Here is a 16,256-nt window from a genome sequence, read left to right on the forward strand (position 1 = left end):
CCTCTTTGGTATAAAAGCTATGAGTGGCCTGACTGGCACAATTCACACTAAAACCTACACCACTGAGATTCCCCCAAAACCCAAAATCCCAAGAAACAGACTGAGAATAGCCATCCACAAGTCTCTTTAATTACACACTCATCACAGTATCCACCACCAGGGACATCACTGTGCTGTGAGGAAAAGTGGTAAAACTATTTTTGCCAGAGGAACCTGTACAGGTCAGAGCAGAAATCCAGCCTTTACCAAATATAACTGTGAACAGAGGTAGGAGAGCAGTTTGCACGGGGCTCAAACACTAAGGAGGAACTTGAGTGCTCTTAAAGTTTTTAATGGAAAGACTGTGTGTCTTTAACATGCAAGTAAGTACAGTCTTTCCTGGGTATGTCTGGGGCATTGGTGCCAGGACCCCCCCAGGAATACCAAGATCCGTGGATGCTCAAGTTCTTTATATAAAATGGAGTAGTACTTGCATATAAACTACATACATCCTCCCATATACTTTAAATCATCTCTAGATTACTTATCATACCTAACACAATGTAAATGGTTGTAAATACAATAAAATTCTATGTTAATAGTTGCCAGTGTGTGGCAAATTCAAGTTTTGCTTTTTGGAATTTTCTGGATTTTTTTTTTTGACCTGTGTTTGATTGAATCACGGATGTGGAACCTGGGAATAGTAGTTGGAGGGGTGCAACTGTATATGCTGTAAATCCCAAAAAAGGGGACTCAGGCTGGGAGATGGCTGGGCGTGAGGCTGCAAAACCTCTCCAGATCTGCTGACTCATAATTCAGGAAATAGAGGGCAGGGGCCAGGAACGATCCCCCTGAGACCTCAGGCACAGAGAAGACAGGGACCCGAGTTCTAGTCCTGACCATGTGACTGAGTGACCCTGGGCAAATCTAACCCACGCCCAAATCAGTCTCTTCTACAAAACAGGGATAAAACTATCTGCCTTCCCACTTTGCTGAGTTAGTATGAGGAGCAGATGTGAAACCAACCTGGAAACAGTTGAGCCCTGCTCAAGCCTAAGGGACTGCAGTGCTGTTCCAACCACTGGCAGGAACCAAGAAGCTGCAGCGGGAAGCTCACAGCTCACAGCACGCACCTGAGCTGCCAGCAAGGAGACTACATGGCTGTCCAAGGACCTGGACAAGGAAGGATCAAACAGAGGTCTGAGGAAGCAAATAGCTTATTCTTTGCCTCTGAACAAAAGCCTTCATCACATGAGTCTAGATGCAGAAGACAGGTTCTCAAACTGAGACATGACCCCAGGGAACAAGTGTCTAGAAGGAGGTGGACAGACTTCAACTTGGTCAAGTACCAGGAGGCTGTCCATAAGCTCAGGCTTAGCTGTGGGCAGCCCTGGTCACCCCACACAGTTATGCCAGGCCATGGTGCCCATGCACCTCAGAGACCGTGCTCGTATCAGCCAGCTTGGAGAAGCCGGGGCAGAGAAGGGGCCCTGAGATAGTGGAGTGAGAGAGAGAGAGTGGAGTGTGACACTCCTCTGGGGTATGGGGGTGGAGTGGCACGCAGGGATGGTCACATTATAAGGAGAAGCTTGAAATGCTTTAATACTGGTACTTCGAAAACCCTTGACACCGTATGCTGTGAGCTGTTTTCAGTCTGTAATTTCCAAAACACAGATGGCTACTCACTGTCAGCTCCAATTTGGCCAGTTTCTGCACCTTTGCCATTGGGCTTTCCACACTGGTCTCTGGACCACGGAACAGAAAAGCAAAGTCATATTTTTTTTTTTTTTTTTTTTTTTTTTTGCGGTATGCGGGCCTCTCACTGTTGTGGCCTCTCCCGTTGCGGAGCACAGGCTCCGGATGCGCAGGCCCAGCGGCCATGGCTCACGGGCCCAGCCGCTCCGCGGCATATGGGATCCTCCCAGACCGGGGCACGAACCTGTATCCCCTGCATCGGCAGGCGGACTCTCAACCACTGCGCCACCAGGGAGGCCCTGCAAAGTCATATTTTTGATCATGGCCAAGGGCATGCAACTGGCCTGGAACCCCAAAGACTGTGAAAAGAAAAGGGCCAGCGGCAGCTTCGTGTAATGCAGGATGCAGCTTCTTCCTGCACAGCACGCTGCCTTTCCAAGCCCGGACAAAGTCCTCCTGGCTTCAAAAGGAGGCCCCACCTCCTGCTCTGCAGTATCCCCTCTGGGGACATTGTCCACTACTGACCAGCACCAAGGGAAGATGTGGATTGTGTAGTACGGCAGTGGGGCGGGGGGCCACGTTGCTCACTGAGCACCTCTGTGCCTGATGTTGTGTGATGTATATATGACATCACTTCATTCTCAACTGTTCATTGAGCACCCACGGGACTAAGCCAGTGATGCTCAAACAGGGGAAAGTGAAGGCAGAAACTCCAACATCAGAATCACCAAGAAGGCTTTTCCAAACACATCCTTTCACCTGCATTGCAACACGTGAGTCACATATCTCAAATATACCATGGCGCAGGGAGCAGAAATCACTTTATAACCAATATGCTGGGCATATCCCCATTTCACAGATGAGGAAACTGAGTCTTTAAAAGGTTTCGATATATTATGCAAAGTAATATGACTAGCAAGTGGTGGAACCAGGAGTCTACCCAGCTCTGTCTGACTTCAAGGTCGGATAATTTCCCGACATTCTAGTCTATCTTCACAATGCAACGAGAGCATGTACAATATAATCCCAGAAAACCAAGTGATTTGGTTTTATCCCTATGGCTAAAGTTCAGTCCCCTCTACTTCCTTGATCCTTCATGCCATTATTTGAAAATAATAACCAAGCCTTAAAACTCCAAGATGTTCTTAGAGGACCAGAGTTGGACGACGGCTACAGGAATGGTTTCAGTTCAAGGCTTCCAAATTGTACTTGTGAGACTGGGAGAGAGAATGGTAATGTTTTATCAGCCAAGGGCCCCGTCTGCAAAGAGTTCATACCTTTGTCGGGGGAGACACACACATACACACACACACAAAGCAACTGGCCTCCAAGTTATGACCTGTTGAACGATCTCAGGGCAGTTAGCGCTGAGGAGTGGGGCTTACAGCTGGGAGCAAGGAGGCCCTCGGTGGGCTCTCTGGAAGTGGGGGCTTCCCACGTGGGCCTTGAGGACGACTGGGGCAAAGAGCAGGATGGAGGGAGAGCATCCTAGGCAGAGGGAAGGTCATCCCCAAAGGGCACACATGTGGGTGAGCACCTGTTTGGGAGATAGCAGGGGTTCAGGGTTCCTGTACAAAAGGTACAGGGAGCTGGTGGGAGGGGGGAAGGTGGGGATGTGGGGAAAAGCAGACTGAAAAGGTCCCCGAGTGGTGGGCTAAGGCGTGTGGACTTTAGAATGAGCACAACGCCTAGCATACAGTAGGTGGTCAAGAGAGTGTGTGAGAGTTAAGTCATCAGTTAATTTGGGGCCAGGGAGGACAGGGATGGGGTAGGCTGCCCCTTGGCTGCAAAACACGCAGCTGTCAGTGAGCCAAGACACGGCGTCCAGCATGAAATGAAACTGAAAGTCAAGTGGACACTCTGGCTAAGGAGCTTCTAGGCAGCAGATAATGGTGTGAAGTGATGCAGAGGGAACCAGGGCCTTCAGCGTCCGAAAGAGCAGCAGGAAGGAAGCAAGGTCCGGAGGTACCTCTGAGTTACGGGAATGCGACCACTGAGAATTTTACAGGGTGCTCAGCCCCTCGGCTGCAGGCGGGGCCAGCTGTCCAGACTGTATACTCTTGAGGGTGGGGCCTGTGGCTTGTTCACTGAGCTTGGTGTAGAGAAGGCCCTCAACAGATACCTGTGGAATCCTTAGCAGCTAAGCTACTAGTCACCAAGTGAGCATGGATAAGCTCAGATGTCCTGGGATGAGAGGACAAGGGCCACCACTCCAAAATGCACCCAAGACCGAAATGTCCAGCTCTCGTTAATTGCCTAAGGTCTTCATCTTGGGTGAATCCAGGGCCAGCCCCATGAAATCCGCAGAGTCTGAGTTTCCATTCCATTCCCCTCCTGGAGTTGGGCTGTGCTGGGCTGGGCTGCCCTCACCTACAGCCCCAGCTGGTTGCTCCCAGACGAGGACCCCTCCCAGCTTCTGGAGATTCTGCTCCAGATGTAATACAAGCCCAAGCAGGAGGCAGAGGCGACATTTCCTGAGCCCTCCTCCCGCACCTGGGAGTGCACAGAAGCACAGGGTCAGCCTTTCCCAGTCACAGGCTGAAAGAGTGCAGCCCTGGCGAAATTCTGACATGTGGCGAGTGCACACTAAAAGCTCTTGGGAATTTTTGAGACCAGCTAAGAATCAATAGCGAAAACAAAGCATTTACACTTTTGAGAGGCAGTCGTCTCACCTTCACTTCTTTCCTCTGATTCCTTCCACATGGAATTATGGCCAAATCCCAGTGGTTAGTTCCCAAGTTAGTATCTACATAGTTTGAGCACTACCCAAAAGGGAAGCTCAATCTTCCCATTCAAGCCAGGGCCAATCACAACTCCCGCACTGACACGGAAAACCAGGAGAAGTGGGGGGCAGGCCTGGTAAGACGCATTCATAGAGATGGGCTGCTTTTACCCTTCACCTCGGAAGTCCAGTCAATAGCCAAATTCCAGCCCAAGAATGGCCCAACATCCCCTTCCTGGTTCTAACAGATGGTGAATCCAGATACACTGCCAACCTCAGCAGTATTTCTGACCCTAACTACCTCAGCCTCTCACAGCTTCCTCCCCCTGCCTCATTCCCGGCCCAGTCTTTTTTTTTTTTTTTTGCGGTACACGGGCCTCTCACTATTGTGGCCTCTCCCGTTGCGGATCACAGGCTCTGGACGCGCAGGCTCAGCGGCCACGGCTCACAGGCCCAGCCGCTCCGCGGCACGTGGGATCTTCCCAGACCGGGGCACGAACCCGTGTCCCCTGCATCGGCAGGCGGACTCTCAACCACTGCGCCACCAGGGAAGCCCGTCCGGCCCAGTCTTTTTCCTTCCATCCTTCCCTGCTCTGCCGCCTCGAGCTTAGAGTGATAACACATCCTCTGGTGGCCCAGGACAGACTTGGTTTGCCCTTGAAGTCCTGGGGTGATTTTTAATAGCATCCCCTTTTCACTCTCAAAGTATTCTAGTTTAAACAATAAATTAATGGTGAAATTAAATGGTCACCCCACCCATGCTGCACTTCCTCCAGGACTATTTCTCACAATGTTTATCTTTAATTACAACAGTCAGCCAGATCTAGAAAGTGGAGCCTAATCCAGACTACATCCAGCTTCCTTCCCTCCTTCTCTCCTTTCCTTTAAATTTTACCCCCCCCCATTTTGTTCCAAAAGGATTTATCTTAGCTAGCAAAGATGCCAGCAGGCATCCTATAGAGAGCCACAAGCTTACTACAGGTGTACCCAAGTTTGGCTCTAAGATTTCTGTTAGTCAACTGAAAGCAAAGGACATCTAAACAGTTGTACAGAAGGGGAAACCAATTCATTATCCAGGAGAAATAGGACTATTCGTGACTCTAAGACCAGGGAGAAGAGTCTCCAGCTGGGCCGTCAAGGAGGCCACTCTGTGTGTATTGACAACATCCCAACATCCTCACTTCCATGCCTGTGCAGACAGCAAGGCCCGGGGGCTGGAGTCTCCGTGGGCCATCACTTCCCTGGCTTGTTCACGAGGTAGCACCGAACAGACAGGAGGGTGGATGAGAAGCAGTGAATGTACAACGGCCGCATGACTCCAGGCCTCTCCCCCTTCCCTCTTGCCTTGGGTTTCTCTCCTCCTCTCCTCCCCGTCTAGACCTTCAAGCTCCTCAAAGCACCTTCAGACACTGAGAGCAGTTCAAAGACGTTCGCATACACATTAAAGTAGTTGCCCACTCTGATAAATGGTAAGTCTGGGGATCTTTTTATTTTCTTCCCAAATTACACTTCTGGACGAGAATTATGATTGGCCTTGGCATTTTATGATTAGGTAAGTGTGAGGTCAATTAGAAAAATCATTTGATGGAATTTTAAATTACCAATAAAAATCAACTATTTCAAGTACAGGGAGAAAACATTTGAGAAAAAGTTTGAGCACCCAAAAACTTTTGCCATCAGCCTCCAAGGACCAGCCAACGAGCAACCAAAGCCTTCGGAAGGTCCAGGCCAACTGGAGGAGGCATTTGGTCAATTTTTTGCCTCAATGAACTTTCAGACCCAGAGTCTCAAACTGGCAGTTCTTGGGCTGAATCTGGTGCACCATTTTGTTTTGTTTGGCCAGCAGACTGTTTGCTTAATTGCCACTATTTTAAAATCAGGAGCTTTTACATTAATAACACATATTTCTGGCTTCTCTTGGGGAAAAAAAAATCACAACACCTGGCAACACTGGGCCCATATTCATGCAAAATAAACAAGATAATCAAAAACACCAGTTAAGAACCAGGGCATAGATGGGTTTTCAATCAACGGCTCCCCTTCCTTCTGTGTCACAATCCATTTTTAAACCTTCAAAAACTTGTATTACTTCCTGGAGGCATTTACCTGAAACTAAACTGCTACAGGCCGGATCCTGAGTTCCTGAACCACAAATGATTCTTGTGCCGGTTACAAGATGTTATATTCACTGGATGATCCTCTTTTCTTTTGAGAGCCTAACCAGACATTCTCTCATTTTACACTTTTTAAAACAGAAAGCCACGCAGTATCTGATCCTGAATGTGACGTGGCATGTGGACTGGAGCCCGGGGCTCCTGTGCTCTGGTCTGTGCAGGTGGCTGGTGGGCACCTATCCTCACAGATACTCCATTTACCCACACATCTCTCCTACGTTCCAGCTGGCTGTTTCAGCCCCCTCTGCACCAACAAGGCCTCAAAGGCTCTCTCTACCCCTTTTATACACAATGTATTGCTTGATCATCTACCTGATGCATTTAACCTTTGACAGCAGCTGAAAGGATGTGAGGTGTCAGTGGAAAGGGGGCCTGAAGGACCAAGGTCACGCCGTATTCTTCCCAAAGCCTGCTGACATCTTGGCAGGAGAGAGGACGCAGAAGAAATGCAGATGCCTCTCCTCTCCTCTAGTCATTCCTTCTAAACACATGATTCACCTTTATGCTTTTACCTCGCTTACACACCAACTTCCAGGCTGAGAGCTGAATACCAATGAACTACAGTTACATTATTAGGAACATGAAAATCTTGTTCGTTGCTGAGCCAAGTTAGAGCACTAGAATTATACTGTCTTCTTTACAGTTCCAAGCTCATGATCCTGGGGTCCAACAAGATAAGATGGTCCTAGCAGTTAGGGAAAGGGTTGCCCTTGCTTATACTCTGTATAGACACTGGGCTTCATGTTATTAAGGGAGACAGTGTTTCCTTACAGGGCCAAGCGGTCAAGGAGAACCAGAGAAGCATCCAAATGCACTGGCACGCACTCCACGCTGCCTGGCAGTAATGAGGCCCCACAAGCCATCTCCATGACCTCACATTTCTGAAAACCCATCAGGAGCAGCAAGCCTCATAATGAGTGTTCATCTACAGAGGCGGGGACAGGCAGATTATTATATAGGAAGCAATTCTGGTTCCTAAATATGCATCTCCTTTTACAAACAGTGATAGAAAAGTCTTGAAGATAAGCACGCCAGGGACGGCTAGGTGCCTGGATCAACGTGCTCCTTCGGGCAGCTCCTTGATGTGGGGGTCAGTTCTGCCCCCTCCAAACAGAAGATCATGGGAACGCCCTATGATCAACAGCAAATGGCTTGTTTAAAGAAGTCACTCAACGCAGGAGTCGGAGGTAAGGCGTTCAGTTCAAACTCAAGTCCAGTTTAAAAGCTTGGTATTTCTGCAATATCAATTCTGCAGCTAACCTAGTGGCAGAGGCCTGGGGACTGAATATCCATTACACTTAATCACCTGCAGAAATGCAGTCATGTGGCTGAAATGTGTACCCGACGTAGCCATGGAGCCATATTGAAATTCTCCTCACGTGGAGCCAGTCATGCCTAACTTAGCCCTTTTCATACACTGTTTGTCACAGAAAGTCCCTCTTGTACCTATGTCACTGTGATTCAACTCTGCTATTTTGCCTCTTTTCCCCAGGAAGATGCTTACAGATAAGTCTTTTTTGCTGCCTAGATTACAAATGAGGTTCTCTCAACAAGGTGTTTATTTGGCAAAAGAAACAAGTTGTAATGCAAAAAAAGGATAGTCCTCCCGGGCCTGTCATCCTTTGCTGGGCCTCCGTTGGAGCACCTGCCCAGGCCCACCCCACAACTGGAGCCATCCAGGGCGGCAGTCCCGCCAGCCAGGCTGCCAGCTCCCGGAGGACAGGGTATAGTTTCTCTCTCCTGCTCAGCCAGGCTCACAGTAAAAGCCCACTGGATGAGTCTTCTATTTGTGCACAGGGCCAGGTCCGTCCTAAGCACGCTTCTTGGAGGCTATACCCACACAGCATATCCAAGCGCCCTTCCAAGAGACCTTTCAGAAGAAAGAAGCATCACACACACACACACACGCACGCACGCGTGCGCGCGCGCACGCGCACACACACACACACACACACACACCCCTTCCTTAGAATTCTGAAGGCAGAATATTAAACTGAGGATAACGTTGGCCACACAGTGAAGTTCTCGGTCCCACGTATTTGTGGCTCATCCAAGGGAAACCTCTAAACAGCAGCAGTGACTTGGTGTTTGCATCTCTGGCATCTGTGTCTTTACTGAATTTCATCTGCCCTATCTCCCTCACATTATAATCTCCTTAAAAGCAGGAACCATGTGTTCTACCTCGTAATTCCTCAAAGCACCTAATCTTACGGTTCACACGCGATGAACCCAATAAAAATTAAGAATAACAATGTTTCCTATGGATTGTCTTTAAAAGGAAAAATGTGAAAGCAATTTCTATAAACACACCAGTGATGGACTATGGACCCTTACTTAATGGCTGGCCGACACACTGTTGAGGAAGCATCCTCTGATTAAACAATGGTTCCTTCGTGTGTTCAATCAACAGCTACTACGTGCCTGGCACTCGGTCTGCACACCCTAAAGTTAGCATGCAACCTGGCCTCACCCCATCCGCTCCTTCATTTCCTCACTCATTCTTCCAATGACATCTGTGTCAGTCAGGTACCATGCCATGGATCTTACTTACTGATTCAGTAGTGCCAGAGGACTCATAATGCACAGATGACAGAAGAGCTGAAATGAGTAGCGTTTTCAGAGGAGGGAAGCCCCTCACATGGTCCCCACCAGGACCTCATCTCAGCCTGAGCACTCGGCCTTTGGGAGCCTCCCTGACTCCCATGGCCTTCAGATGACAGCAGATGTTCACAGCTTCCCTGGGGGGCACAGCCATCAGAGAGGAAATAATTACATTAACAGTAACACAATTCCACTCAGGTTTTCTGTATGCAGCTTTTTCCTTTTAAAATACATTTTCCCAGTGGTCTCATTAAAAAATAATAATCTTCTAATAGATATTTTTATCTCCACCGCAGGGCAGATATTTCTCTCCCCTTTTACTAGTGATTCCTGGAGGGGCTACACCACTGCCTGCAGGTTACACGGGCTCCGCAAAAGCAGTCAGCCCTGTCTTCTAAATCCCAGGGAAGAAGGAATACGGGGCTTCTTTATCAGTCACTAGTTTAAAAGCTGGCAAGCTTTTTTCTCTTTACTCAGATTTAGCTCTAATAGAAACTGACAGGTTCAATCTTGGTTAATTTTTTTAAAAAACACAAAAACAAGAGCCAAGAAGTTGATCCTCAGATGTCAGCGGGAAGAAGAAAATCTACTACCTTTCACCTCCAAGCCCCATGCTGACTCATCCTGAAACAACGGCGGGGACAGGTTCTCTTAAAAGCAGAGCTTCATGCCTAGTGAGCAATGGACCTGAATTTATATTGGTCATAGAATCTTCAAGACACTACTGCTACATTAACATCCTGACATAAGACAATCTGGAGAGGGATGGAAGATGTTGCTTGGCTAGATGTTAGAGCCGTGTCTGTCTGTTTTCCTCCCTCATACAAACTGATTTCAGACCGAGAAACTTGAAGACAAAATGACACCATGAGTTCACACAACCTCTCAGCTCCAAACCCAGAAAAAAGCACATAGAATTGTTTTTTTTTAAAAATAATGGATTTTAAATGACATTTACTGATGAAATGGTATGCTGTCTGGGTTTGCTTCAAAATAATGGGGGTGGCTGGGGAGGAGGGAACAGGAAAAGTGGATGGGGGTAAAGATGAAACAAGGTTGGCTCAGAGTTGATAATTACTGAAGCTCCATGAGTATTATAATACGGAAGCACCCAGAATACTAGATTCTAGACAGAATACATGATTCTGCCTACCTCTGTCTATGTTGGAAGTTTTCCAAAATAAGACGTAAAAAAAGAAAATTATATTGGGAGACCAGCAATGTTTAATAAAGGAATACTGAGTTAGGTATAAGGATGGCCAAGATACACTGTTTAGCGAATAAAAAAAGATGCACAAGGGTATATAAAGTATGAGTCCACTTATACACACCATGCACACACACACACACAAACTGATAAATCTGTAGAAAATTTCTGGAAAAATAATAATCCTCGTATACTGTTTGACTTTTTAATGAAAATGTATTACTCTTATATAATAATTTTTTAAATTCAAGGAATGTAGCAGGGGAAGGGAAATAATAGGGGTGAAAAATGAGATGAACATCTCCATGAACCAGAAACCACTAGAGCCAAGGGCTGGAGTCCAGAAGCAGGTAGTGACCGGAAGGTCACGCTCTGGAGGGCACTGAAATACCACAGGCCCCCAGCCAGGCTCACAGTGTGAAACAGGGGACCGGTGCCTGCCTCAGGCACAGTCTGTCCTCCTCACGTCCCCAGCCCCCCCACCCCCCCCCACCCCCCCCCCTTTTCCTTCCTCCTTTGCTGCGATCTTCTGTATGCATACCTTCCTCCTCTTTGAGCTCCTGGTTTCTGATAGAGCATGTTAAAATGTCACTCCATCATTGTGGACTCATTGTTTTCTCCTTGTAATACTGTCAGTTTCTGTTCTGCAAGTACCTTACATTGCTTAGGGTATATAGTAAAAGTATAAAACAAGCCTGCATAGATGCTAAATTGCTGATGGTGCTTTCCTCAGGGGAGGGAGGGAAGAAGGGGAACAGACCAACAACACCCTAGCTGCAAGGAGTCCAGGAAAGAGAGTCTCCAGCCTTTTTGTCTTCCATAAAGGGAGGCAGGCTTCTATGGCAGGACATTTCCTCAAACATGGGAAGGGGGTTCAGAGGCTGAGAAGCCAAAATATCAGCACTAATTATGCTAAAGTATCAGCTGCTCCAGTTTCACATACCATGAGGAAACTGAACCTCAGAGGTTAAGTGACTTCCCTAAGGTCACAGAACCAAGTGGCTGAGTGGGACTGGATAAAATTGCTACCACCAGTACGAAGTGCTACTCTGTGCCAGGCACACTGTTTAATTTAGCCTCCAGTCAACTCCACCATATACAGTACTGTACAGTGTTATAATCTCCAGGTCTCAGCTAAAGAAACTGAAGCTCAAAGAGATCAAGAAACTTCCCCAAGGTCACAGAGCCTTGAGTGGCAGAGGTGGTATCAGTCCACTTCCTCCTCTCCTACTTCTGTGCTAGTCCTCACTTCCTTCCCAATGTCCCTGAGAGCCCTTCTCCAGTCCCAGAAGTGGGATAAAGCAGCCTGCAAATTGGCTGGACATTTTCATTCCAGGCATCTGGAAAGAGGTTAGGCTGGCACAAATGCTATCAATAAAAACCACATGACCTAAAAAGGTAAAAGAGTGGACACTATTCAAATATTTACCACAAAAGCAAATTCCTGCCTGGTGGGGTTATCAGCAGCTGACAGGATTAGCCTGCTGCTTCCACCTCATGGTGGGTTTGGGTCAAACCAGCACACAGCCAGCCTGTGGAGCCAAGAGAGAATGAGCCGGAAGCCCATGGCCCCCACCAACAAAGCTGCCATTCAGCAGCTCCTCAGGCAGCAGCTTCAAGACAGAGTGACCATGACCAATGGCTGTGACCCCAGCTCCTCAAAACACAGACAGACACACACACACATTCGCACACTCACTCATTCCAGGCTCAGCAGGAGCCCTGTGACCTGGCTAAGCCACTGCCAGGCTTCCTAGCCCCAGGGGCCTCCCCTGATGACCCAGGCCACAGTCTGGGCCCCGGCTCCTGCAGGAGGTGGGTGGTGGACCTCAGGCCTGGTGCCTCACGGAGACTTTGAGGGCTGCCTCCCACCCTCCCAGCCTCCCTCCCTCCCAGCCTCCAGCCTCCCTCCCTCCCAGCCTCCCTCCCTCCCTCCCAGCCTTGCACCCTCCCAGGCTCCCTCCTTCCCAGCCTCCCACCCTCCCTCCCTCCCAGCCTCCCACCCTCCTAGCCTCCCTCATTCCCAGCCTCCCACCCTCACACCCTCCCTCCCTCCCACCCGTTTCCCTCATAAGCTCCAGTTCCACACCCTTTGTTCCTGCACACTCAAGGATCTATCTTATAAAAAAGCCAGATCACTGTCCTCTGCTAAAAAGGGAGGGTTTAACACTTTGGTAGGGGTAGAACTGCCAGATTTAGCAAAGAAAGAAGGGAAGAAAGGGAAGGGAGAGAGGGAGAGAGGGAGGAAGGGAACCCAACAGGATACCCAGTTAAATTTAAATTTCAGGTAAACAACAAATACTTGTGTAAGTATATCCCTATACAATATTTGGGATATACTTACATAAAACAAGTATTCGTTGTTTATCTGAAATTTGATTTAACTGGGTATCCTGCCTTTTAACTGGCAATCCTATATGGTTGGGAGTGGGGTAGAAGAGGAGGTATACAGAAAAACACATCAGCTGGAAAGGAAAACACAAATGCAGTTGTAATGATTAAGGAGCGAGGGAGACAACGCCTTTACTGAGAGTCTCTTTCACACCAGAAACTTGCATACGCATTATTTCACTTGAGTGTTCCAGTAATTCTGTGTATTAGACATATTTATCCCCACTTACAGATGAAAACACAGAAGTTCAGAGAATCAAAGTGTCACATGGGTAATTCGTGAAAGGCAGGACTATAATCCACGGCTTCTGAGTATAATCTGAGCGCTATTTCTTCTACATATGGCTGCTTTGCCTGCTGATACATCCTTATAATTTTATTTATTTATTTTTGTGCGTGTGTGGTACGCGGGCCTCTCACTGTTATGGCCTCTCCCGTTGCGGAGCACAGGCTCCGGACGCGCAGGCTCAGCGGCCATGGCTCACGGGCCCAGCTGCTCCGCGGCATGTGGGATCTTCCCGGACTGGGGCATGAACCCGTGTCCCCTGAATCGGCAGGCGGACTCTCAACCACTGTGCCACCAGGGAAGCCCCGTGCCCTTATAATTTTTATAGGTTGTACACAAAGCAGATCCAACAGTTTTCTTTACTTTTCCAATATGTTCATAAGGAAGTAAATTCTAAACGGCATCCTGGACTAACACATATTTGCCAAATACAGTCGTCTATTTAGAGAGATCATTCTATTTACAGAGAAAGCACTAGACCCTTCTCTCCTTTGGGCCACTTATCTCAACTAACCACACTGCCCAGCTAACCATAGTTCCCTGACAAAGAGGCAGAGAAAGAGTCAAGACAGGAAGGACAATGTTCCACCCAAGAGGACCACTGCTCCCCACTTTCAGATGAGGACGGTCATGAGATATTTGACTCGACAAACTCTTACAGGGACCCAAGAGGAAAAGGCTCCTCCACCCCTATGCTATCCCACGAGCCGTCATTTTCCCGACAACACAGCTGATTTGGTGTTATGTTCTGGGGGGGAAATTGCTTTTTAAAAAGCTATCTGTCTAAAGGACAGTGGGAAATACTTTCTCCGCCAGCCCCCCAAGCCTCTAACATTTGTGGCACACAATCGAAGGGAAACAGCCATAAAAATGACTTAATATGCGCCTTTTTTGAAGTACAGTAACTGTCGGACAAGTGACTATAAAAAGAACACAGCTGAGAAGGTCTAGATTTATTTCTGCTTAGTGAATTTCCAGATCAGAATGTGCTCTGTTCATCAGTTGTTTTGCTTCTGTGCTGTTTGGTTTCTAAATTTTCCTTTCTTTTCACAGATGCTAGCAGCTTCTGTTTATGATAAAATCGTGCCCAGCTCACAGTCCACACTCAGGGAGACCACGTGGCAGTCAGGCCCCACTGCCAGCTCCTGGGGGAGGGCGGTGCCCACAGAGGTGGGCAGACAGCCGCAGGGCTTCCCCACCAGCTACGATGGCCAAGTCCATGGACATGGGGCTGAGCCTGTTCACAAGGGCTCGGCTCTGCCTGCCCTTGCTCAGGCCCTGTTTACTCCCCTGCCTTCATCCCCACTCTTGCTTCTCCCACCCCTCCCTACAAACACACACAGGCACAGACTCCAAAGTGGCAGACAACTAACACTTGATCTTTGGGGCCACTGGAGCCTCCCGTTTTTTTGTGGAAGATGGCAAAAAACCACACTCCGTTTCCGCCCCAGCCAGCACCAAACATTCTCAGCCTGAAACAGACGCCAAATACCCAAAGGCAATTACCCAGAACCTGCTGGCGCAGATTAGCTCAGGGCAGTCATTTGCAGACTTAATTATCAGAGGTCTTTAGAAACATTTCAGCTGGAGGGGGGTGGAAGGGGGGGAAAACATTGACGGACTTTTAATTTCTATTGATTCTGAGGGCGCAAACCCTACAAACAAGGCGTTTTTTTGGACTCTACCAGCTGCCCTGACGCAGAGGTCTCTTCTGTCTCATCGTACAGAATGATAATTAAAGATTCTGAAGGTGAGAAAAACTCAACTTCATTTTGGATCTAAAATCTTTCCAAGATTTCTTTTGAAAAAGCCAATTAAACTGATTTAAGTTTCACTGTTTTTAAAATCCTCAAGGTACAGAAAACATAAATTCTGGCCAACACCATTTGAATTAAGTGTGATCAGCTTTCCATTTATATTACATGAGAAGATTCCAAACCAAGGCTTGGAGGCCTCAGGGCTCTAACTGCACTTAATAGTTAGCCTGGTTTAAGGATCCCTGGGGCACTGGCCCTATGGAGCAGTGAGGAGCTCACCAGCTGACAAGCAACCTCAGGTCAAGGAAAGACGATGTGGAAATGGTGAGGGTTGGAAGGGCTGGGATCACAAATGCCAGGGCTGAAAGAGGGAGGTCTCAGAGCCCACCTGCTCCCATTCCCAGATGGAGGAGCCCAAGCGTGGTGGCTGAGCAGGCACCAGCACATAGGATATCAGACTCTGAGCGCTCCTTCCATCTCTTCCCAGGATCTTCGTTCCCTGACCAGAGATCTAACCCGTGTCCCCTTGCAGTGGAAGCGTGGAGTCTTAACCACTGGACTGCCAAGGAAGTCCCTCCTCTCTCTGTTAAATCAAGACCCCCAGACATAATATACACCTTGTATGGAGGTGAGGGAATGAGGTAGGGAGGCTGCTATGAGTACCAAGGCAGATGTTTGCCCAAACCTCCCCCCTCCCCCACACACAGCAGAGTAAATGGCTCCACTTTGTCACTCTGGGGCAACCTGCAAGAGGATTATGTAAGGGAGAACAGCCCACCAGGCCCAGGAGTTATCGACTCATTCAGAGGCCTTGCAGGAATTTCCTGTTGTGTGATCTGGGTCTTGCAAATAACTACAACCAAGCCAAGGCTGTCACTCTCCTCTCTCTTAGAGGAAATGTGTGTCCTTGAGTCACCAGTTGCCAGTGCCCTGCAGCTCTCCAAAGACTGGGCCTAGCTCTGAGAATGGCCACAGGGAGCCAGCAGGAGGGTGTGCACTGAGAACGAAGGGTCGGCCAGCCCAGGGGGCAGTGAAATCCCAGCTGCAGGCTCTGGGTGAGCTATGGCTCTGGCCAGAGGAGGAAGAGTCAGCAACATGGAGCTCTCTGTATCCAGGGCCGTGGGCCTAGTTTTTAAACAAAAACCTACATGTGTTTCTGCTTTTCCTTTCCTTTTTTAATTAAAAAAAAATTTTTTTTTCTTTTTTTTTTGCGGTATGCGGGCCTCCCAACGCCGTGGCCTCTCCCGTTGCGGAGCACAGGCTCTGGTCGCGCAGGCTCAGCGGCCACGGCTCACAGGCCCAGCTGCTCCGTGGCATGTGGGATCTTCCCAGACCAGGGCACAAACCCGTGTCCCCTGCATCGGCAGGCGGACTCTCAACCACTGCGCCACCAGGGAAGCCCTAATTTTTTTAAATTTTGAGACATATATTACGTACAAAGGAG

The 16,256-nt window shown here is 48.4% G+C and overlaps 1 protein-coding gene across 1 annotated transcript in view; it reads right to left on the reverse strand.

The window, feature by feature from the left end:
• Positions 1-16,256, reverse strand: part of XXYLT1 (xyloside xylosyltransferase 1) — a 203,442-nt gene that overhangs the window by 64,692 nt on the left and 122,494 nt on the right. The gene's annotated exons all lie outside the window — the stretch shown is intronic.

The sequence above is a fragment of the Mesoplodon bidens genome (genome assembly GCF_964165515.1).
Source record: "Mesoplodon bidens genome assembly, chromosome: 5".
Lineage (NCBI taxonomy): Eukaryota > Metazoa > Chordata > Mammalia > Artiodactyla > Ziphiidae > Mesoplodon > Mesoplodon bidens.